Here is a 25,886-nt window from a genome sequence, read left to right as displayed (position 1 = left end):
CCTGATACTTAACATATAATTCAAAACATACTTGTTTTGTCAGTAATTATTCTAGATGTTTCCATATCCAGGAAGCAATCTCTCAACACTGTAATAAAATAAATATATTTTGGGTGCCTGGTGTTTTGTGTTTGGAAACCTTCAGAACATCCACAAATATTTAGAAATTCACTTGAAATGTGCTCCCATTGTAAGGAGTTACCCATGTATACCCACAATACTGAAGCTATGTGAGCATTGAAACCATATTTATTGCTATCATGGTGTTTCAAAAGTATAAGAACTTATACAGAGTGCCAAAAAGAGAGATAGATTATCGAGAATGCCTGCTTTTCATGCCGATGACCTTTACAACTACAGATCCACACTCTGTGTGGCTTATTTACAGTCACAACATCAAAATTCAAAATAGCTAATCTTAAGCGACGTTAGTTAAGTCTTGAAGTTTGGCCTCATCCTACCCTGCTTCAAAAACGACCCCTTCTAAATCCATCTAAAAGGGCAAATGGAGCCTAACTGCAATATTGTGGCTTTGAGTGTACAACATGTCCCTCACTATTGTACTGGAATGCCAGCCAAGATTCTTATGTTCAAGTCCCGTAGCTAAATTTAAACCCATTACTGTCAGGCTAATCTACAGCAGGTGCATCGTAATCAAACAAAAATCTTGCTTTGCTTCCAACTGAAATGCAATGTTTCCAAGCTACATGCTATGCTTGAAGCTCCCAGTCTGCCTTGTGTTTTTCAGACCAGCCTCGAGAGCTCCCTGGGCTGTCAGGTGCTGGCCTTGGGACGGAAGTTCTGTCATGAACCAAAAGGTGTTGAGTTCGAGGGTTTTTGAGCACCTGTATTACTAATCAATATCTTAACTAGAGTTGTTAAGCCCTTGTGTTTTTCTTGTCAAGTTAATTGTGGCTGGCACATGTTTCCCACATTCTATGATTATTTAAAGAGGACTCTCAGGTAGTGTTTTAGTGGGGTCATTGTGTTGGACAGGATGGATCATTGAATGGTGGTGCTTAGTTGTTCCTCTGAGGTGTTGATTCCAATGTCTAACCTGTTGTTTCCATCCCTTCCTGGGTATCCAGCTATTCCTCTGCACCTGGGTCCAGTCCTCTGAGAGTGCACCATGTTAGTTATTAACCTGAATATTAATTTAAAGAGTAAGCTTACATAGTCTGTGTCTAATTATTTGGTATGAGTGAATGAATAGTATGTTTTATGCTTAAGCTGTTGAAGTCATACCTGGTTTACCTAGCAAAATAAAGGTCATTAACAGGCTCTCATTCACCAATGTTTGTATTGGCTCTTGAACCAGACTCTGACATCACATATCTTGATTTACATGACATCATTGTTGCTATGGGATGTCTGGATCTGCTTATATTTCTAAAGTAGATTCCAGTAGAGCCAAAGAGCTGGTGTCATTTGGTGAGCTGAACAATATCACCCTATGCTTCACAGTGAAGCCTTTATAAATAATACATCTAAAATGTCATGGAGCTTAACTGCCCCCTTTCTATCTTTTGCTTCCATTTGTCCTCATCCTTACAGAATACATATTATCTTGCATTTGAATGCTCTCTGGTACTATCTGTATCAAAATAAGCAAATCACAAGCAACAAATTCCTTCTCTTAGGATCCAGCACCAACCTGATTTTTCCAATCTACCTATGTATAGAAATTCCCATGATAATCATAACATTGCCCTTCCTATTTGCCTTTTCTATCTCCCATTGTAATTTGTATCCCTCATCTCACTATGCTATAAGATTATCTGCCTTATTCCATATACTGTCTGCATTCAAACCAAGCATTCCTGCATCCATCCATCCACCTTTTCAATTTTGCCCCCATATTACTGGTAGTTCAATTCTTATTCCTTTCTAAACTTTTTGTCCTTGTATTTATTCTGGAGAATTTTCTAACCTCCCCTGCACACTCCTTCCCTTTATTTATCCTCACTTTTCCAAACTGCTGAACTGTTAGCTACTACTTAGTGTAAAGACACACTTCAACCCATTCAACTGACTGCAATTCTGCTGTGTCATCAGCCTGTCTTCAGTCTCACTATTCCTGGCATCTACTTCTATACTGTCCTCTGTCCTATCACTGTGGTTCCCATCTCCTTGCCAAATTAATTTAAATCTTTCCAAACAGCTTGTGCAAACCTGCCCACAATGATATTGTTCCCCCTTGAGATCGGATGTAACTGGTAGATACCTACAGACCCTGTCCCTCTGTCTGCCACCACTCTGGGCCTTGCTCTCCACCGTCTGCCATGGACCTCTCCTACACTTCATTCTCTGCCAGATTCACACCTCCAACTGCCGTTTCTTCTCCTTCCTCACATCCAAGAAGGCCCTCCGCGACTCCCTGGTCCACACATCCCTCCCCACGGATCTCCTACCCGGCACTTATCCCTGTAAGCGTAAGTGCTACACCTGTCCCTACATCTCTTCTCTTGCCACCATTCAGGGCCCCAAACAGTCCTTCCAAGTGAGGCAACACTTCACTTGTGAGTCTGTTGGGGTCATCTATTGCATCCAGTTCTCCTGGTGCAGCCTCCTCTACATCGGTGAAGCCCGACGCAGATTAGGGGACCGCTTCGTTGAGCACCTCCGCTCCGTCCGCCACAACAGGCAGGATCTTCCGGTTGCCACCCACTTCAACTCTGCTTCCCATTCGGATATGTCCATACATGGCCTCCTCTACTGCCATGATGAGGCTAAACTCAGGTTGGAGGAGCAACACCTCATATACTGTCTAGGTAGTCTCCAGCCCCTTGGTATGAACATAGAATTCTCCAACTTCCGGTAATTCCCTCCCCCTCCCTTCCTCTATCCCTATTTCACTCTGCCCCCTCCCCCAGCTGCCTATCACCTCCCTCTTGGTTCCGCCTCCTTCTATTACCCATTGTGTTTTCCCCTATTCCTTCTTCACCTTTCCTGCCTATCACCTCCCTGTTCCCCTCCCCCACCCCTTTATCTTTCCCCTTACTGGTTTTTCACCTGGAACCTACCAGCCCTCTCCTTCCCACCCTCCCCCCACCTTCTTTACAGGGCCTCTGCCCCCTCCCTCTTCAGTCCTGATGAAGGGTTCCAGTCTGAAACGTCGACCAATCGTTCCATGGATGCAGCTCGACCTGCTGAGTTCCTCCAGCGTGTAGTGAGTGTTGCAGATGTAACTGGAACTTTTTGTGCAGTTCATTGGATGCATGCTTAGCTCACTGCTCTACTCTCCGCATCCACGACTGTGTGGCTAGGCACAGCTCAAAATCATCTATAAGTTTGCCAATATTGTTTGCTGAATTTCAGATGGTGTTAAGGAAGCATTCAGGACTGAGATCAATCAACTGGTTGGGTGGTGTCACAACTACAGCTTTTCACTCACCATCAGTGAGACCTTAAGGCATAGGAGCAGAATTCGGCCATTCATCCCATTGCATCAGCTGCACCGTTCCTTCATGGCTGATCCTGGATCCTACACAACCCCAAAGCTTTATCCATGCCAGTATCTTTCCTGTATTGCCATAGGATTTTATCTCGTTAAGCAGCCTCATCTTTAGCACCTTATCAAATGCCTTCTGAAAATCTGAGTAACCAACATCCACTGCCTCCTCTTTGTCCACCTTCCTTGTTACTTCCTCAAAGAACTTTAATAGATTTGTCAGACAAGATTTCCCTTGACAGAAACCATGCTAACTTTGACTTATTTTATCATTAATCTCCAAGTACCTTAAAATGGCATCCAATTCTTCCCCAGCCACTGAAGTTAGGCCAACTGGATTATAATTTCCTTTCTTTTGCCTTCCTCCCTCAAAGACTGGAGTGACATCTGCAATCTTCTAGTCCTCTGGGACCATGCCAAAATCAAATGATTCTTGAAAGATCATGACCAATGTATCTGTCATCTCTTCAGCAACCTCTCTCAGGACTCTGGGATGTAGTCCATCTGGTCCAGGTGTCTTATCCACCTTACAACCTTTCAGTTTGCCTAGCACTTTTTCATTTGTACTAACAATGGCACTCACTTCTGCTCCCTGACACTCACGGACCTCTGTCTTCCACACTGAAGATGTGCAAAGTACCCATTCAGTTCATCTGCCATTTCTTTGTCCCCCATTACTACCTCACCAGCATCATTTTCCAGTAGTCCAATATCAACTTTCACCTCATTTTTCCTCTTTATATAACTGGAAAAAAACTTTATATTATGTATGCTGCTTTATATTACTGGCTAGTTTGCCCTCGTATTTCATTTTTTCCCCTTGTGGCTTTTTTAGTTGCCTTTGTTGGATATTATACTCCTCCCAATTATCCAACTTCCCACTCACTTTGCTACCTTTTCTTAGTTTTTATGCAGTCCTTAACTTGCTTTGTCAGCCATGGTTGCCTACCCAATAGGCAACATACAATAGGTGCCTACCCAATAGGCAAAAATAGGCCCTTCCTGCCATTTTAGAACATCATCTTCTGTGGGGCATTTTTATCCTGCACCTTGTCAACTATTCACAGAAGCTTCAGCCATTTCTGCTCTGCCGTCATCCCCGCCAGTATTTTCCTCCAATCTATCTGGGCAAGCTCCTCTCTCATGCCTCTGTGAATTCCTTTATTCCATTGTGATACTGATACATGTGACTTGTGCTTCTCCCTCTCAATTTGCAGTATGAACTCAATCATATTATGATCACTGTCTCCTAAGGGTTCCTTTACATTCAGCTCCCTAATAAAATCTGGATTATTACACAACTCCCAAACCAAGATGGCTTTCGCTACGTAGGCTCAAGCACAAGCTGCTCTGAAAAGCCATCTTGGCGACATTCAGCAAATTCCTTCTCTTGCAATCTGACACCAACCTGATTTTCCCAATCCCCTGTGGTCTTCTTTCAGCCAAAACGCAGTGATGCCTATATCAAGACCAATGTGGATTTTAGGAAGGGGAAGTCTCGGGAACATATCGTCCTTAGAGGGATCAGCAGTGGAAAGGGTGAGATGTTTCAAATTCCTTGGTGTCACGATCTGTAAAGATCTATCTTGAGCTCAAAATGTTGATACAATTAGAAATAAGGCACAACAACGGCTATATTTCATTAGAAGTTTGAGGACACTTGGTATGTCATGAAAGTCTATCACAAATTTCTACAGATGTACCGTGGAGAGCGTTGTAAATAGTTGCATCACTGTCTGCTATGGTAGGGCCACTGCAAAGGATCAGAGATAGCTGCAGAAAGTTGTAAACTCAGCCAGCTCCAGCACGGGCACTAGCCTCCCCAGCATTAGTGGCATCATCAAAAAGCAATGCCTCAAAAAGGCGTCATCCATCTTTCAGGACCCCAATCACCCAGAACATAACCTTTCCTCATTTCTACCATCAAGGAAAAGGTACAGGAACCTGAAGACCTTCACTCAATGTTTTAGGAACAACTTCTTCCCTTCTACCATCTGATTTCTGAATGGAGAATGAACCCATGAACACTACCTCATTATTTTTGTTCTTTTTCTGTTCTCATTCTGCACTACTTCTATAATTTATTTTAATATCTATACCTCCCATCCATGTAATTATACAAATTTCTCTTAAACTTTGAAATTCAACCTGTGTCCATCACTTCTGCTGGCAACTTGTTCCATACTCTTTGTTTATCCTCATGTTCCCCCTAAATATTTCACCTTTGCAGATGACACAAAGCTGGGTAGCAGTGTGAAACATGAAGAGGATGTTTTGAGAATGCAGGGTGACTTGGACAGGTTGGGTGAGTGGGTGAATGCATGGCAGATGCAGTATAATGTGGATGAATGTGAGGTTATCCACTTTGGTGGTAAGAACAGGAAGGCAGATTATCTAACTGGAGTCAAGTTAGGAAAAGAGGAAGTACAACCAGATCTAGGTGTTCTTGTACATCAGTCACTGAAAGCAAGCATGCAGATAGAGCAGGCAGTGAAGAAAGCTAATAGCATGCTGGCCTTCATAACAAGGGGAATTGAGCAAAGAGGTCCTTCTGCAGCTGTACAGGGCCCTGGTGAGACCACACCTGGAGTATTGTGTACAGTTTTGATCTCCAAATTTGAGGAAGGGCATTCTTGCTATTGAGGGAGTGCAGCGGAGGTTCACAAGGTTAATTCCTGGATGGCGGGACTGTCATATGTTGAAAGATTGGAGTGACTGGGCTTGTATACACTGGAATTTAGAAGGATGAGAGGGGATCTGATTGAAACATATAAGATTATTAAGGGATTGGACACGCTGGAGGCAGGAAGCATGTTCTGGCTGATGGGTGAGTCCAGAACCAGAGGCCACAGTTTAAGAATAAGGGGTAGGCCATTTAGAATGGAGTTGAGGCAAAACTTTTTCACCCGGAGAGTGGTGGATATGTGGAATGCTCTGCCCCAGAAGGCAGTGGAGGCCAAGTCTCTGGATGCTTTCAAGAAAGAGATGGCTCGAGCTCTTAAAGATAGCGGAATCAAAGGTTATGGGGATAAGGCAGGAACTGGATACTGATTGTGGATGATCAGCCATGATCACAGTGAATGGCGGTGCTGGCTCGAAGGGCCGAATGGCCTACTCCTGCACCTATTATCTATTGTCTATTGGCTCTTAACCTATGACCTCTAGTTCCCGTCTCACCCACCCTCAGTGGAAAAAGCCTGCTTGCATTTACCTTAGCTATATGATATTGTATTCTCCTAAGCTTCAAAGAATAATGTCCTAACCGAAACTTCCTTACTAAAGCACCTTGAAGATGTCTTGGATACGACGGAGGCCAGTTCCCATGATGGAAATGATTAATTTTACAAGTTTCTGCAACTTACTTCAATCTTGTGTATATCAGTCCGTGATGTGGCCAGTCAGAATGCTCTCCGTTGTGCATTTGCAGGTGTTTATGAGCGTTTTTGTTGACAAACTAAATCTCCTCCAATTCCTAATGAAATATAACTGCTATTTTGCATTCTTCATAGCAGCATCAATATGTTGCATCCAGGTTGCGTCCTTAGAGACCAGGTATATCTAAGAAAATGGTGGTACACAAGGTAGGAAATTGTAGGAGCCCTGGCTGAGTACTTGCATCGTCGCTCGTTGCTGGTGAGGAGGATGACGAATGTTCTGCTTTTAATTCAGAACAGCCGCAAAAAACAAAACAACTGAAAACTATAGAGCAATTAGTCTCAATGTGTGGTAGGTAAGTTAGAGGTAATATTGTGAGTGATAAGTTGTACTAACATGGGGGTTGATTACCTTGGCTTTGTGCTCAGGAATTCATGCCTTATGAACTTGAGTTATTTGGTGATGTGACTAAGAAAGTTGATGAAGGCAGTGCAGTAGATGTGATTTATATGGACTATAGTAAGGCCTTTACTAAGGTCTCTAGATCGAATAGAGAGCTGCCTCTTTGCATACACTTTTGGCTTGAGAGTAGGAAGCGGAGGTGATGGTTGGTGATTGTTTCTTGGTCTGAGGCCCGTGACTAATGGTGTTCCATGGGTCAATGCTGGACCCATTGCTCTTTGTGATCTATATCAATTTGTATAGGAATGGAATAGAATAAAAAACAAGGAGAAATAAAGCTTCAGCATTAAGACACCAGTCAGGCGGCATGGAATATTGCCAACAATTTTAGGCCCCATATCTCGGAAAAGATGTGTTGTCATTGGAGAGTCGAGAGGTTCACAAGGATGATTCCAGGAATGAAGGGGTTAACATATGAGGAGTGTTTGGCAGGTTTGGGCCTGTACCCACTGGAATTTAGAAGAATATGGGGGGGGATCCTATTGAAACCTACTGAATGTTGAAAGGACTAGCTAAAATGGATGTGGAGAGGATGTTTCCTATGGTGGGGGAATCCAGAACTAGAGGGCACAGCCTCAAGATTGAGGGATGACCATTTAGAATAGAGGTAAGAAGGATTTTTAAAAATTTTTTTTAGCCCAAGTGGTGAATCTGTGAAATGCTTTGCCATAGACTGCAGTAGAGGCCAAGTCAGTGGATACATTCAAAGCGGAAGTTGATAGATTCCCGATTGGCCAGAGCCTCAAGGGATGTGTTGAGAGGGCAGGTGTATGGGATTGAATGGGATTCGTGATCAGCCATGATGAAATAGTGGAGCAGACTCGATGGGCTGAGTGGCCTAATTCTGCTCCTATGTCAGGAATAGGAGTGGTTAGTAAGTTTACTGATGATACAAAAGTAGGTGGTATAGTGAACAATGAAGAAGATTATCAAAATTACGGGGAGATCTTTATCACCTGAGTAATTGGGCTCAGGAATGGTAAATGGAGTTTAAGTTGTATATGTGTGAGGTGTTGTATTTGGAGATCAAATTCAAGTAGGACTTTCACAGTAAATAGCAGGATCCTGGGGAGTGTTGTGCAATAGAGGTACTTCGGAGTACAAGTACCTTGTTAATTGACAGGACAGTCACAGGTAGATAGGGTGGTGAAGAAGGCTTTTGGCAGGCTGGCCTTCATAGGACAGGAGTCTGAATATAAAAGCTGTGAAGTCATGCTGCAGTTGTACAGGACACTGATGAGGCCAGACAGAGTACTATGTTCAGTTTTGGTCCCCTGCCACAGAAAAGATATTATAAAACTGGATAAAATACAGAAACGATTAGCAAGAATGTTACCAGGAATGGAGAGACTGAGTTGTAGGAATTGGTTGGACAGGCTGAGGTTTTATTCCTTAGAATGTTGGAGAATAAGAGGTGATTGTATGGAGATGTATAAAATGACAAGGAGCACAGATGGGGTGAATGCACTCAGTCTTTTTCCAGAGGAGAGATCTAGAGGGAGTTTGAGAGGCAGATTTATTAATACACATGGTGGTAGTTATGTAAAATCATCTGCAGTGGAAGCGGTTGAGGCAGATTCAATAACAACTTTTAAAGATGATTAGACATACCAATGAATTGGAAAAGTTTAAAGGTTATGCTGGCAAATGGTGCTTTGTGGTGAGCATAGATAAGTTGGGCTGAAGATCCTGTTAAGATGTAGTAGAACTCTATGACACCAAGACTTCACGAGTTCATCTCTTGTGTCCAAGAGGTCTGTTGAAGAGAGTTGTAACAGCAGGGTGGAAGCTGCACTTGAGCTAGCGGTACGTGTTCTCAAACTTTTATATCTTCTGCCCATTAAGAAGGGAGTAAAGATGGAATGTCCAGGGCTGGAGGAATCCTTGATCGTGTTGATTGTTTTCCTGAGGCAGCGCAAAATGTAGATAGTCCACCGAGGGGAGACTGATTTCCATAATGCCTTTTCTCACATATTTTAAAGTCAAATTAAATTTATTATCAAAGTATGTCCCCATATACTACGTTGAGATTCATTTAAGACCATAAGACATAGGAGCAGAGTTGAACCATTTGGTTCATCGAGCCTGCTCCGCCATTCAATCATGACTAATTCTTTTATCCCCTTCTCAACCCCATTCCCTGTCCTTCTCCCCGTAATCTTTGATGCCATGTCCAATCAGGAACTGATCAAGCTTTGCCTCAAATATACCCAATTGCCTGGCCTCCACAGCTGCCTGTGGTAACAAATTCGCCACCATAGAACCATAGAACATTACAGCACAGAAACAGGCCTTTTGGCCCTTCTTGGTTGTGCCAAACCAATTTTCTGCCTAGTCCCACTGACCTACACCTGGACCACATCCCTCCATACACCTCTCATCCATCTGCCTGTCCGAGTTTTTCTTAAATGTTAAAAGTGAGCCCACATTTACCACTTAGTCTGGCAGCTCACTCCACACTCCCACCATTCTCTGTGTGAAGAAGCACCCCCCCCCCCATGTTCCCTTTAAACTTTTCCCCCTTCACTCTTAACCCATGTCCTCTGGTTATTTTCTCCCCTAACCTCAGTGGAAAAAGCCTGCTTGCATTCACTCTATCTATACCCATCATAATTTTATATACCTCTATCAAATCTCCCCTCATTCTTCTACGCTCCAGGGAATAAAGTCCTAACCTATTCAACCTTTCTCTGTAACTCAGTTTTCAAGTCCTGGCTACATCCTTGTAAACCTTCTCTGCACTCTTTCAACCCTATTAATATCCTTCCTGTAATTTGGTGACCAAAACTGCACACAATACTCCAAATTCGGCCTCACCAATACCTTATACAACCTCACCATAACATTCCAACTCTTCTGCTTTGATTTATAAAGGCCAATGTATCAAAAGCTCTCTTTACGACCCTATCTACCTGTGACATCACTTTTAGGGAATTATGTATCTGTATTCCCAGATCCCTCTGTTCTACTGCACTCCTCAGTGGCCTACCATTTACCTTGTATGTTCTACCTTGGTTTGTCCTTCCAAAGTGCAATACCTTACACTTGTCTGTATTAAATTCCATCCGCCATTTTTCAGCCCATTTTTCCAGCTCGTCCAAATCCCTCTGGAAGCTTTGAAAACCTTCCTCACTGTCCACTACACTGCCAATCTTTGTATCATCAACAAATTTGCTGATCCAATTTACCACATTATCATCCAGATCATTGATATAGATGACAAATAACAATGGACCCAGCACTGATCCCTGTGGCACACCACTAGTCACAGGCCTCCACTCAGAGAAGCAATCCTCCACTACCACTCTCTGGCTTCTTCCATTGAGCCAATGTCTAATCCAATGTACTATCTCTTCATGTATACCTAACGACTGAATCTTCCTAACTAACCTCCCATGCAGGACCTTGTCAAAGGCCTTACTGAAGTCCATGTAGACAATATCCACTGCCTTCCCTTCATCTACTTTCCTGGTAACCTCTTCGAAAAACTCTGAAGATTTGTTAACCATGACCTACCACACACAAAGCCACGTTGACTCTCCCTGATAAGTCCCTGTCTATCCAAATACCTGTAGATCCTATCTCTTAGTACTCCTTCCAATAACTTACCTACTACTGACGTCAAATTTACCGGCCTATAATTTCCCAGATTACTTTTAGAGTCTTTTTTAAACAATGGAACAACATGAGCTATCCTCCAGTCCTCTGGCACCTCACTTGTAGATACCGACATTTTAAATATATCTGCCAGGGCCCCTGCAATTTCAACACTAGTCTCCTTCCAGGTCCGAGGGAATACCATTAGGTCCTGGGGATTTATCTACTCTGATTTGCCTCAAGATAGCAAGCACCTCCTCCTCTTCAATCTGTTTAGGTTCCATGACCTCTCTACTTGTTTGTCTTATTTCCATTTCCATACCAGTTTCCTTAGTAAATTCAGACACAAAAAAAACATTTAAGATCTCCTCCATTTCTTTTGGTTCCATATATAGCCGACCACTCTGATATTCAAGAGGACCAATTTTATCCCTTACTATCCTTTTGCTCTTAATATACCTGTAGAAGCTCTTTGGATTATCCTTCACCTTGACTGCCAAAGTAACCTCATGTCTTCTTTTAGCCCACCTAATTTCTTTCTTAAGTTTTATTTGCACTTTTTATACTCCTCAGACACCTTATTTGCTCCCTGTTTCCTATACATGTCATAAATCTCTCTCTTCTTTGTCAGAGTTCCAATATCCAATGAGAACCAAGGTTCCTTATTCTTATTCACTTTGCCTTTAATTAGATTAGATTCAACTTTATTGTCATTGTGCCGAGTACAGATACAAAGCCAATGAAATGCATTTAGCATCTGACCAGAAATGCAAAGAATAGTGTTATTTACAAAATAACTGCAAATAAAAAAAGTGCTACAGCACACAAATATGAAAGTGTCATGGTCTGGATCGGGGTCCCTTTAAATTTACCTTGTTTATGTTACGATCCGGACCGATGATTCCCTGTTTTCCATGTCCCTTGGCTTTGGTGATTAGAGGCAATTAACGCTCTGCTGAACCGGTAGTTTATAGTCTCCAGCTTTCAGCCGTTCAACGCGGGAGCGTTTGCAAAGTCACCAAGGTATGGCGTGCCAATGTCACCTGGCCGGAGCAAACCTAGTCTCCGCCCGAAGCGAGTGCCGGTAATTTGCCTTTCCTCACCGGAGCAACCCTGTCAAGTTACCTCGCCAAAGCGAGCCTGCAAAGTTTCCTCACCGAGGTGGGTCCATCAGTTAACCTGCCAGAGGGAATCAAGAGCCGCTGTCTACTGTTCCCGGGCCGAGTCGAGAGCTCGCCACTACCCGGAGGCTCCAAGTCAAGTCCTGGCCCTAGCAGCATCCAAGTACCAAGTCAAGTCCTGGCCCTGGCGGCTTCCCAGTTCCGAGTCAAGTCCTGGCCTTGGCGGTCTGTGATTCCTGTCCTACCCCCCTGTCTGTATCCCTTCTCTGCCCCTTCCTCCTCTAGCCCTCGTCTGCAGCCCTTGTCTGCACTTCGGTCTAGTTCTATCGCCGGAGCTAGATAGGTACTGTCTGGTGTGCTTTTGTGTTGGTCTTGTCTTGTCCTCACCTCCGTGGGGTAAGTCAGGCCGTCTTGCCTTTGCCCCATGGGGGGGGGGGGGGTCATGTCTTGTCTTGTCTCGTCCTCGCCTCCGTGGGGTAAGTCAGGCCATCTTGCCGTTGTCTCGCAGAGGGTCATGAGTCCCGGCCCTATGTCCTGTACCCAAGGAGGGGTCCCGGCTCTCTGTTCTGTGTGTGAGTCCCGGCCCTATGTCCTGTACCCAAGGAGGGGTCCCGACTCTGTGTTCTGTGCATGTGTCCCTGGTTCTGTGTACCTGCTCTCCTGAGACCGAGGCTCTGTTTTCCATGTTTCTCCTCTCCCTAGCCCATGTCATGTCCATGCCTGGTTCTGGGGTCCGAGCCCGAAGCAAGACCCAGGTACTGGGTCCTTGCCCAGTCTCTGGCTCGGAGTCCATACCCTAGCCTCTTCATGTCTCCTCTAGTTCTGGGATCCGAGTCCAAGCCCAGACCCTTGGTCCCAGCCTGGCCGTAGTCCTGAGTCTTTATCCTGTTTGCTATTCCTGCTTCTGCTTTGCTTTCCTGGTATCAAACAATAAACTAAATTTTAATTAACCTCACAAGATGTGTCTTGCATTTGGGTCCACCCTTGCTCCCAAAGCCCCCGCCATTGTGACAGAAAATACTGAGACAGTACAATATGGGTGCAATACTGCTTAGTGCTGTGATGTGAGGTTCAGCAGTGTCACAGCCTCAGGGAAGAAGCTTTTCCTGTGCCTACTGGTGCAGTAGTGGAGGCTCCTGTAGCGCCTCCCGGATGGGAAGAGAGTAAAAAGTCCATGGTTAGGGTGAGATGCAACCCTGATAATGCTTTTCGCCCTGCCCAGGCAGTGTTTATGGTAGATGTTCTCAATGGTGGGCAATTGGGTGCCGATAATCCGCTGGGCAGTTTTCACCACACGCTGGAGTGCTTTGCAGTCCGATACAGGACAATTGTCATACCACACTGAGATGCAGTTGATGAGTATGCTCTCAATTGTACAGTGGTAAAAGTTCTGACAGGAACATACAAACTCTACGCTCTCAAAATTTCTCCTTTGAAGGCCTCCCATTTACCAATCACTTCCTTGCAGAGAACAACCTGTCTCAATCCGCGCTTTTTTTCATTTCTTCATTTCTTCAGATTTGGCCTTTTTCCAGTTTAGAAACATGGAAACATAGAAAATAGGTGCAGGAGTAGGCCATTTGGCCCTTCGAGCCTGCACCGCCATTTATTATGATCATGGCTGATCATCCAACTCAGAACCCCGCCCCAGCCTTCCCTCCATACCCCCTGATCCCCGTAGCCACAAGGGCCATATCTAACTCCCTCTTAAATATAGCCAATAAACTGGCCTCAACTGTTTCCTGTGGCAGAGAATTCCACAGATTCACCACTCTCTGTGTGAAGAAGTTTTTCCTAATCTCAGTCCTAAAAGGCTTCCCCTCTATCCTCAAGCTGTGACCCCTTGTTCTGGACTTCCCCAACATCGGGAACAATCTTCCTGCATCTAGCCTGTCCAATCCCTTTAGGATCTTATACGTTTCAATCAGATCCCCCCTCAATCTTCTAACTTCCAACGAGTACAAGCCCAGTTCATCCATTCTTTCTTCATATGAAAGTCCTGCCATCCCAGGAATCAATCTGGTGAACCTTCTCTGTACTCCCTCTATGGCAAGGATGTCTTTCCTCAGATTAGGGGACCAAAACTGCACACAATACTCCAGGTGTGGTCTCACCAAGGCCTTGTACAACTGCAGTAGTACCTCCCTGCTCCTGTACTCAAATCCTCTTGCTATAAATGCCAGCATACCATTCGCCTTTTTCACCGCCTGCTGTTTAGAACCTCAATCCGAGGACCAGACCTATCTTTATCCATGATCAAGTTGAAACTAATGGTGTTATGATCACTGGAACCAAAGTGCTTCCCTACACACACTTCGGTCACTTGTCCTAACTTGTTTCCTAATAGGAGATCTAATATTGCACCCTCTCTTGTTGGTACCTCTATATGTTGATTTAGAAAATTTTCCTGAACATATTTTACAAACTCTAACCCATCTAGACCCTTAACAGTATGGGAGTCCCAATCAATATGTGGAAAATTAAAATCCCCTACCACCAAAACTTTATGTTTCCTGCAGTTGTCTGCTATCTCTCTGCAGATTTGCTCCTCTAGTTCTCGCTGACTATTGGGTGGTCTATAATACAACCCCACTAATGTGGCCATACCTTTCCTGTTTCTCAGCCCCACCCATATGGTCTCAGTAGACAAACCCTCTAATCAATCCTGCCTGAGCACTGCTGTAACATTTTCCCTGACTAGCAATGCCACCACCCCCCCCCACCCTTCATTCCTCTGCCTCGATCACGTCTGAACCATCGGAACCCTGGAACATTAAACTGCCAGTCCTGCCCCTCCTGTAGCCAAGTTTCACTAATGGCTATAATGTCGTAATTCCACGTGTCAATCCACGCCCTCAGCTCATTAGCCTTCCCCACAATACTCCTTGCATTGAAATAGACACACCTCAGAAGATTATTACCACCACACACAACCCTTCTATTTGTGACATTGCATGAACTTTTAACATCATTTATTTTCACCCCGCTCCACTATCTGCTCTGGCACTCTGGTTCCCATCCACCTGCAAATCTAGTTTAAACCCTCCCCAAAAGCACTAACAAACCTCCCTGCAAGGATATTGGTCCCCTGGTAGTTCAGGTGTAACCTGTCTCCCTTGTACAGGTCCCACTTGCCCCAGAAGTGGTCCCAACAATCCTGAAATCTGAAACCCTGTCCCCTACACCAGTTCCTCAGCCATGTGTTCATCTACCAGAGCATCCTATTCTTACCTTCACTGGTACGTGGCACAGGTGGCAATCCTGAGATTACCACCCTCGATATCCTGCTTTTCAACTTCCTACCAAACTCTCTATAATCACTCTTCAGGACCTCCTCACTCTTTCTTCCTATGTCATTGGTACCGGTGTGTACCATGACATCTAGCTGATCACCCTCCCACTTCAGAATGCTGTGCATTCACCCTCTGGCTAAAGAAATTCCTTTGCCTCTCTGTTTTAAATGGGTGCCCCTCTATCCTGAAGCTGTGCCCTCGTGCCCTAGACTCTCCCATCCTTTCCACATCTACCATGTCTAGGCCTTTCAACATTCAAAAGGATTCAGTGAGATCCCCCCTCATCCTACTAAATCCCATTAAGTTCAGACCCAGAGCCATCAAACATTCCTCGTATAATAACCCTTTCATTCCTGGAATCAACCTCGTGAACAGCTGCCAGGCCTCTCCAATACCAGCTCATTTTTTCTTGGATGAGGAGCCCAAAACTGATCACAATACTTAAGGTGAGGCCTCACCAGTGCCTTGCAAACCCTCAGCATCACATCCCCACTCTTGTATTCTATACCTCTTGAAATGAAAGCTAATTTTGCATTTTCTTTCCTTGCCACTGACTCGACCCGCAAGTTGACCTTTAGGGTGTTCTGCGCAAGGACACTCAAGTCCCTTTGGATCTCAGAGTTTTGGGTTTTTTCCTTTTAGAAAATAGCCTGCACATTTATTTCTACTATCAAAGTGCATGGCCATGCATTTTCCAACATCGTATTTCATTTGCCACTTTCCTACCCATTCTCCCAATCTGTCTAAGCCCTTCTGCAGCCTACCTGTTTCCTCAACCCTACATGCCCCTTTACCAATCTTCCAGTCATCTGCTAACGTGGCAACAAATCAATCTATTCCATTGTCTAAATCATTGATATACGGCATAAAAAGAAATGGTCCCAACACCGACCCCTGCGGAACACCACTAGTGGCTCACAGCCAACCAGAAAAGGATACTTTAATTCCCAGTCACTGCCTCCCAATCAGCCAATGCGTCAACCATGTTAGTAACTTTCCTGAAGTACCATGGGCCCTTAACCTTTTAAGCAGCCTCATGTGTGGCACTTTGTCAAAGGCCTTCTAAAAGTCCAAATATACAACATCCACTGCATCCCCTTTATCTATCCTACTTGTAATCTCCTCAAAGGATTCCAACAGGTTCGTCAGGCAAGATTTTCCCTTAGGGAAACTGTACTATCTTGTCCTGTAACTTACAAGTATTTACAGGAAAATAAATACAAAATTTATGAAAAACTATGTATAAACAAAGACTGACAAACGATGTGCAAATAAGAAATAAGTAATTCTTAGAACATAAGTTATAGAGGACTTGACAGTGAGTGTGTAGTTTGTGGAATCAGTTCTGAGTTGTGACGGAAGTTATCCATGCCAGTTCTGGAATCTGATGATTGTTCCTGACACCTAGTGGCATGGGACCTTATGCTCCTGTAGCTCCTGTGTGATGGTAGTAGTGAGAAGAGATCATGTCCTGGAAGGTGAGCTCCCTTGATGGATGTTGTTTTCTTATAGCAGCACTCCAAGTAAATGTTCTAACGGTGGGGAGGGCTTTGCTTCCCATTTGTGTTGAAATTTTAATATCTGTAGACACTTCTGTTCCTGGGCATTGGTGTTTCCATACCAAGCTGTGATACAACCAGATAGCATATCCTCCACTGTGCATCTATAGAAGTTTGACAAAACTTTTGGTGACATGCAAATCTACTCAAACTTCTAAGAAAGTAGAGGCGCTGTCTTGTCATCTTTGTGATGACACTTACATGATGGTTCCAGGACAAATCATCTGATGTGATGACGCCAAGCAATTTGAGTTTATGACTTTCCATACCTGATTCCCTAATGAGGACGGAGTCATGGACCTCCTGCTTCCTCCTGTAGTCAATAATAAGCTTTACTGATCAATAATCAGCCTTACTGATGCTGAATGAGAGGTTGTTGTTTTGGCATCATTCAACCAGATTTTCATTCTCCCTCCTATTTGCCAATTTGTCATGGACTTGGATTTGCCAACGACAGTGAACAAGAAAGTCAGCAAACTTAAATACAGTATTGGAGCTGTACTTAGCCATAGGTATGTAACCCTCAGGCTCGCCCAGCTCATGTTCGTCTAAGGGGAAACAGCCTTTGACCCCGCCAAACTGAGAAATCACGTTTGTGTGGAAGCTGTGGATGATGTGTAACAGCTTCTTTCCAACTGTGATAAGACTGCTGAACGGATCCTGACCTGGATCTGGGCCGTACCCTCTAAATACCCGGACCTGCCTCTCGGTTTTTTTTGCACTACCTTACTTTCCATTTGTCTATTTTCTATTTATGATTTATAATTTAATTTTTTAATATTTACTAATTTTTACTATTTTTAATATTTAATATTTGTAATCCAGGGAGCAGGAAGCGCAGAATCAAATATCGCTGTGATGATTGTACGTTCTAGTATGAATTGTTTGGTGACAATAAAGAATAAAGTATAAAATAAATAAAGTATAAAGTATGTACCGCCCAGTTACAAACCCACAATGCAAAATATCAGACAGTACACCATATGCAATTAAATGATTGAACTTCATGAATCTTAATCTGAATATAAGGTTAGTAATGAAGATTTAAAAAAAAGGCCCAATTCAAGGAAAAGTCAGATGTTCACTTTGGAGCTCACTCAGTAGTCATTCTTCCAACATCCGTCTCCTCCAAGCATCATCGACCTTCGGACCCTCAGATCCCAGTCCACTCTGTCCGGTGGTCTACCAGCTCTCTCCACACGCGTCTTCCCTCTTCATCTCTCCTCGACAAAAAAATGTGACAAAATATCGTTCCAGGTTCACAAGACAGAGCAACAATCTCCGATTGGCTAACATGCATAACCACAGTCCTGTTATCTCCATCCATAATCCAAACATTGCTGCTACAGAGAAACCATTAACTCAGCAGTGAACATTACAGTGAAGCCATTACATTAGCCTTAGCAGTAAAACCTTACAAAGAAGCCATTGTTGTTGTTGTTCATCCATCGTTGACGTCAAAGAGGACCTCGACACCATAATGATGGTGTTGAGACTAGCGCGTGATTTGGATTTAAGTGAGGGAGAGTTGCGCAGCGTCAGCCTCACTCTCTCTTCCCAATTCCCATCTGGATTCAGTGGCAAGACAGAGTCTAGACGGCTGGAGATGGGACTAGGCGCAGTGGATGACCAGGACGTCTTCTGTGTCTTGTCCTGCTCTACACGTTCCACGACGCTTGCAGAGACTGCCTTCTTGACCGTTGGACCTTCCACCTGGTCTCGTCCGCTCAATCCGCCGGAGTCTGTCTTCACATGCTGGGATAGACAACTCCCTATCTCACCGAGGGTTTGAGACCCGTCGGCTACCCTCACCTGGTTTAGCCAGCTTGTCGAAGCCGTTGCCCGGGGTGTGGCCGCTGTCTCATGCAAACAGCTACGGGGAGCCACAGGTGAGAGCTGAGTGCCAGGTGGGGACCAAAGGTGGACTAACCGCCCTGAAAAGGACGCGACATGTTCCCCCACCAGAGGTGCTACCCCTCCTTGACACCCCATATACCAAAGAAGCCATTACATTAGCAGTGAATCCTTAAAGCGCGTTACAGGTATAAACTGAGTAGGGTTTCACTGAACAGGTTAATGATGGCTTGGAAATCAGGGTGAACCCATAAGCAAATGTCATCTTCATATGCAACATGATATCTAAAGTTGTATGACTTTGGTTCCAGAGTGGAGGCAACTTAGTTCAATGGTTTCACACTTGTAATCGTCTCCACCAGTACTAGAAGTGGTACTGTATTGAAAGAAGTATTAGGGCAATGATGCAGCCTTTCTTGACCCCACTCTCCATCAAGGTATGGTTTGTTGTGAACACATTGGTCGAGATAAAGGCTTTTATTCCATCATGAAGTAGATGTACAAGGATGGTCCATTGGTTCAAAGGAAGAGTGAGGGGGGAGAAACATCATGAGATGTTCACATGAGGGAATTCTCTGAGACAACAGACTCAAACATTCTGGATGGAAAACAATTGATCTTGTGAAGACAGCATTCCTCTTCGGGTTTGTCCCTCTAGATTAGAAAATGGTGTACTACCTGCCTTTTTTTTTCAGCTGGCCATTTCTGCCTATTGTTTTTCCTTCAGAGCAACAGTGTTAATGTCATAGCATCTGAGTTATGGGCAATAACAGCAGAGGGGTGTTCAGACTGGGCTGTTCATGATTGACCTGACATTCCATTCCTTTTAATGCTGAGGAGCAGAAATTTGCTGTGCACGTTTTTAATAATGTTTAATGGTAGTTGATCCAGTAGCTAGGGAATCCAAGAAAACACACAAAATGGGATTGTTTCATGTTGATCCTCCTTTTTCTGTTTTCCACCATCTTCAGTACTTCTTAGTTTCTTTATGGAATCTGTTGTGTAGTTTCTGAAAATCCTCACAGGAATTGCAAAGTTGCTTCAGGCATGTAATTTTAATGTGAAATGGATGCAAATATAAAATGGCATTTTGCATTATCATCACAAGGTTTCAGTTCAAAATTGAGTTGAAACATAAATATGCCTACAGCAAATCAGTTAGATTTACAGATTTAGAGTTGAAAAACCTATGCTGAAATTGTGCAGCCCCTACTCTTCCTGTGTTTTTTTTTGGCCCATAAAACATTCCTTGATTCAGCTTCTATTTATTCTAATAACTTTGTATGACTTAGTGGTAAATTTTGATTGGTAAAATTCCTGAGAAATGTCTCGGGAATTTCATTTATATCTTGAGCATATTGAGCCTTCTAAAGTGGGTTTGCCTGTAGGAAAAATTGCAGTATAGAGAATACTTGAAGAGGAAGGAGGTAGTAGAAAGAATTTATAACATCGAGAATGGGCTTTTGAAATGTCGGAGAATGTTAGTGAAAGATAGAGAACCTTGAGAGAGACAAGAGATAAACATCTCATAAAATGTCATCAAATGCACATATCTGCAATTTACGGTCACCTCAGATGCACAACTTTTCAAAATGAATTATTTGAATTATAAATACGCTCAAGGCATTTAGTATTTTATGATATATTTAACAAGCGCCATTTAATCCTGGAATCATTTTCATGAACCTCCTTCGAACCCTCTCCAATTTCAGCACATCCTTTCTAAAATAAGTGGCCCAAAACTGCTCACAGTACTCAAAATGGGGTTTCACCAGTGCTTTATTAACTCTCAGCATGACTTAATAATGAACAAGAGAATCTGCAGATGCTGGAAATCCAAGCAACACACACAAAAGTCTGGAGGAACACAGCAGACCAGGTAGCATCTATGAAGAAGGGTATAGTTGACGTTTCAGGCCGAGATCCTTCATCAGGACTGGGTAAAAAAGATGAGGAGTCAGAGTAAGAAATTGGGGAGAGAGGAGGAAGAATTACATGGTGATAGGTGAAACTGGGAGGGCGGAGGGGTCAAATAAAGAGTTGTGAAGTTGATTTGTGGAAAAAGACATAGGGCTGGAGAAAGGGAATCTGATAGGAGAGGACAGAAGTCCATGGAAGTAATATAAGGGGGAGGAGTACCATATGGAGGTGATGGGCAGGTAAGATGATAAAGTGAGAGGGAGAAATGGGAATGGTGAAGGACAGAGTTGGGGAGGGGCATTACTGGAATTGCGAGAAATTGATGTCAATGCTATCATGTTGGAGGCTAACCAGACGGAATACAAGGTGTTGCTCCCCCAACCTGAGTGTGGCCTCATTGTGACAGTAGAGGACTGGCATATGGGAATGGGAAGCAGAAATAAAATGGGTGACTGCTGGGAGATCCAGCTTTTTCTGGTGGTCATAGTGTTGGTGCTCAGCGAAGCGTTCTCCCAGTCTGTGTCGGGTCTCCCTGATATACAGGAGGCCACACCAGGAGTACCAGATATGGTAGATGACCCCAACAGACTCTCAGGTGAAGTGTTCACCACTTTACATAGAATAGGATCAGTATGTGTGTGCTTCCGGACTTGCTCCACAGTTATTGGAACTGTAGCAATTCCTTGAAGTAAAAAATGTATTTTGGAGATGGCTCTGGAGCTGTAACAGCTGAAGGGAAGTCTGAATAGTTTATCAGCATTCGAATGGTGTTCAGATCTCCTGTACCTCGTATCGTACTGATGTGCAGATAGTCACAGAGCCCAACGGTGCATTTGACTAGCAGCCTGGGAAGGAATATCTGCATGTGGACCAAAAATTGATGTCAAGGGGTGAAAATCTGTCAGCAATGTAACTCATTGACTGAAGAGGAATTGATGGAATTTTTTGACTCTAAAGACAATTTCTGCTCTATTTGGGCATTATGCCTTTCTGCCATGCTTTATGTCCTTGATGCAGAAGTGATTGGACACTCTTCACCTGACAGCATGATGTGTGAGATAAGTGCCCCTACACTACAGGGTGATGCATCACAGGACAACAGTATGGGCAGTGATGAGTTGAAGTGTGTGAGTGCTTCAGATTGTGATAAAGCTGTTGTAGCCTTTCATCTTCAGTGATCTGTTCACTGCCGGTGTGTTGGTTTATTTAAAAACTCATGAAGTGGCTTCAGCATGCTAGCTAGGTTATAAATAAACTTTGTGTAGTATGATAGTAGTCCTTTTCTTTTTAAATCTTTTTATTGAATTAGTACACAAAAGGTAAACCATATAGGCACTAATACACTGTTGCAATATAACTTTACAAGAGATATTAATACACAAAAAAATTACTACAAACGGTGCAGTTTAGATATAAAATAACAAGGTAATATAATGGTATACTAATTTTCATACATATCAATAAGGAAAAGAAAAAAACCCCCAAAAAACCCACCGTGCAACTAATCTAAAAAGCAAAGCAAAGCAATGGGCTAACTAGGAATCAAGGAGAGTTAAACAACTCAAAACAATCACGTCCTCAAACCCGACCTCCATTAAAAACAGTTAAAAAGCAAGAAGGGAATGTAAATATGGACCGAGAGAGAAAAAAAATTACATTAAATGAAAATGTTGAATAAAAGATCTTCAGGTCTGTTCAAATTTAGCTGAAGAATCATAAAGATTACTTCTAATTTTCTCCAAATTTAAACATAGTATCGTCTGGGAAAACCAAAAGAACGTAGTTGGAACATTAGTCTCCTTCCAATGTTGTAAAATACATCTTTTCACCATTAAAGTAAGAAATGCAATCATTCTATGGGCTGAAGGAGAAAGATTACTGGAAATTTTAGGTAATCCAAAGATAGCAGTAATAGGATGGGGAGAGATATCTATATTCAATAGCTTTGAAATAATATTAAAAATGTCTCTCCAAAAAGTTTCCAGAGTAGGACAGGACCAAAACATATGAGTTAAGGAGACTATCTCCCCATGACATTTGTCACAAAGAGGATTAATATGAGAATAAAAACGAGCTAATTTATCTTTGGACATAAGTGCTCTATGGACAACTTTAAATTGAATTAGGGAGTGTTTAGAACAGATAGAGGAAGTATTGACTAGTTGTAAAATATGCGCCCAGTCATCCGCCGAAATAATAAAGCCCAATTCCTTTTCCCAATCTGACCTAATCTAATCGAATGGAGTTTTCCTAAGTTTCATAATAGTATTATAAATAATAGCCGTTACACCTTTCTGACATGGATTAAGGTTAATTATAGTATCTAAAATATATGTAGGAGGTAACATTGGAAAGGAAGAGAGTATAGTACTTAGGAAATTTCTAACTTGGAGATATCTAAAAATATAACTTACCAAGTAGTCCTAAAAAAGATCTTGATTGACTTGTGTTCTGTAGTGTTGGAGCCACCAGGATTGACAACTTAGTGTGATCACATGGCCCAAATGTTCAATCAAAGGTTGAAAGATCTCACATGTCCTAGACCCTTAGCCTATGAGTTACTATAGTCGATGGTTCCTGTGACTCTGTCTCCTCATGCATCTGCAAATAAGCTTGACACAAGTCAATCTTGCTAAAAGTCGGCAAATGGTCAGGAATTAGGGGAAGAGAGTATTGTGCAGCCATAAGGACCAGGGTAATGAAAAGTATGACCATGTTCATGGGGGCTATATTATAGACCACCTAACAGTCCATGGGATTTAGAACAAATTTGTAAAGAGATCACAGACTGTTGCAAGAAACATAAGGTTGTTATAGTAGGTGATTTTAACTTTCTACATATTGACTGGGAATCCCAAACTGTAAAAGGACGAGATGGGATAGTGTTTGTCAAATGTGTTCAGGAAAGATTCCTTAACCTCAGAAGTCTCAACAAGAGAGGGTGCAATACTTAATCTCCTATTAGACAGGGCAGGTGACAGAAGTTTGTGTAGGGGAACACTTTGTATCTAGTGATCATAATGTCATTAGTTTCAAGGAAATTGTGGAAAAGGAATGGCCTGGTCGGGTTGAAATTCTAAATTGGAAAAGGAGCAATTTTGGTGGTATCAGAAAGGATCTGGCAAGTATGGATTGGGACAGGATGTTTTCAGCGAAGGTGAACTTGGTAAGTGGGAGGCCTTCAAAAGTGAAACTTTAAGAGTACAAATTGTGTATGTGCCTGTCTGAATAAAAGCTTTAGGAAACTTTGATTTTCAAGAGATATTGAAGTCCTGTTTAAGTGTATTTTAAAAAGAGGTGCATAGTAGATATAGGCGAACACATGAAGTACTTGAGTATAAGAAATGCAGGAGAACACTTCTTTAAAATCAGGAGGCTAAAAGAAGGCATGAGGTTGCTTTAACAGACAAGGTGAAGGAGATCATAAGAGCTTCTACAGATATGTTAAGACGAAAAGGGACAAAATTGGTCCTCTAAAAGAATAGTAATCTCTGCATGGAGCTGAAAGAGATGAGAGAGATGTTAAATGGATTTCTTGCATCTATATTTGCTCGGAGGATGGACATGCAGTCAAAAGAAGTGAGGTAAAGCAGCAACAAGTTCACAAACGCTATCCTGATTACAGAGGAGTAGGTGTCTGTTGTCTTAACGTAAATCCGGGTGGACTGATGAGGTGTTCCCTCAGACCCTGTGGGAGGAACATGCAGAAATTGCAGGGCTTCTAGCAGAGATATTTAAAACATCTTTAGTGACAGGTGAGGTACCAGACGATGGAGGACAGTTAATGTAATTCTGCTGTTTAGGGAAGACTCGAAGAATAAACCAGGAAATTGCAGGCCGGTGAGCCTGTCATCCATAGTGAGTATTTTGATAAACAGGGATTGATCAGGATAATCAGCATGGCTTTCTGTGTGGTACGTCATGTCTAAACAACCTTATAGAGTTTTTGAGGATGTTACCATAAGACCATAAGACAAAGGAACAGAAGTCAGCCATTCGGCCCATTGAGTTTACTCCGCCATTTTATCATGAGCTGATCCATTCTCCCATTTAGTCCCACTCCCCTGCCTTTTCACCATAACCTTTGATGCCCTGGCTACTCAGATACCTATCAATCTCTGCCTTAAATACACCCAATGACTTGGCCTCCACTGCCACCCGTGGCAACAAATTCCATAGATTCACCACCCTCTGGCTAAAAAAATTTATTCGCATCTCTGTTCTGAATGGGCGCCCTTCAATCCTTAAGTCATGCCCTCTCATACTAGGCTCCCACATCATGGGAAACAACTTTGCCACATCCACTCTGTCCATGTCTTTCAACATTTGAAATGTTTCTATGATGTCCCCCTGCATTCTTCTAAACTCCAAGGAATACAGTCCAAGAGCGGACAAACGTTCCTCATATGTTAACCCTCTCATTCCCGGAATCATTCTAGTGAATCTTCTCTGTACCCTCTCCAACGTCAGCACATCCTTTCTTAAATAAGGAGAACAAAACTGCTCACAGTACTCCAAGTCAGGTCTTACCAGTGCCTTATAGAGTCTCAACATCACATCCCTGCTCCTATACTCTATTCCTCTAGAAATGAATGCCAACATTGCATTCACCTTCTTCACCACCGACTCAACCTGGAGGTTAACCTTAAGGGTATCCTGCACGAGGACTCCCAAGTCCCGCTGCATCTCAGAACTTTGAATTCTCTCACCATTTAAATAATAGCCTGCCCATTTATTTCTTCTGCCAAAGTGCATAACCATACACTTTCCAACATTGTATTTCATTTGCCCTTCTTTGCCCATTCTTCCAATCTATCCAAGTCTCTCTGCAGACTCTCTGTTTCCTCAGCACTACCGGCCCCTCCACCTATCTTTGTATCATCAGCAAACTTAGCCACAAAGCCATCTATTCCATAATCCAAATCATTGATGTACAACATGAAAAGAAGCGGCCTCAACATGGACCCCTGTGGAACACCACTGGTAACTGGCAGCCAACCAGAATAGAATCCTTTTATTCCCACTCTCTGTTTCCTGCCAATCAGCCAACGCTCTATCCACATATGTAACTTCCCCATAATTCCATGGGCTCTTATCTTGTTAAGTAGCCTCATGTGTGGCACCTTGTCAAAGGCCTTCTGAAAATCCAAATATACAACATCACTGCATCTCCCTTGTCTAGCCTACTGGTAATTTCCTCAAAAAATTGTAATAGGTTTGTCAGGCAGGATTTTCCTTTAAGGAAACCATAATG

The sequence above is a fragment of the Mobula birostris genome, chromosome 3 (genome assembly GCF_030028105.1).
Source record: "Mobula birostris isolate sMobBir1 chromosome 3, sMobBir1.hap1, whole genome shotgun sequence".
In the NCBI taxonomy this organism is placed as follows: Eukaryota; Metazoa; Chordata; class Chondrichthyes; order Myliobatiformes; family Myliobatidae; genus Mobula; species Mobula birostris.
Note: the sequence above shows the minus strand (reverse complement) of the source record.